This window comes from Daktulosphaira vitifoliae, unplaced genomic scaffold, assembly GCF_025091365.1.
Source record: "Daktulosphaira vitifoliae isolate Bord-2020 unplaced genomic scaffold, ASM2509136v1 Scaffold_75, whole genome shotgun sequence".
Lineage (NCBI taxonomy): Eukaryota > Metazoa > Arthropoda > Insecta > Hemiptera > Phylloxeridae > Daktulosphaira > Daktulosphaira vitifoliae.
The window spans coordinates 10926-11202 of record NW_026099644.1 but is presented as its reverse complement, the minus strand read 5'-3'; positions in this window follow the sequence as shown (position 1 = coordinate 11202).

The following is a 277-nucleotide window of genomic DNA, read 5'->3' as shown; positions in this document are numbered from 1 at the left end:
ATAACAAACACAAACTACGTGTAAAAAAATACATGTACATTAATAATAATCGTAAATCATTCTGAGATAAAGGTTTTTCAAGGATATTTGTCGAATACCTACTAACAATATTTTATTAGCAACAATATTTTATTAAAAAACCTATTGTTTTACCACAAGCATTTTTTTAAGATTATGGAAAATTGAGATTCTTCTATTTATATTTTTAAATACAAAAAATAGTGACGTGAAATGGTTAATGCGGAAATATTCCTATTTTTTTTTTTTTTTTTTTTTT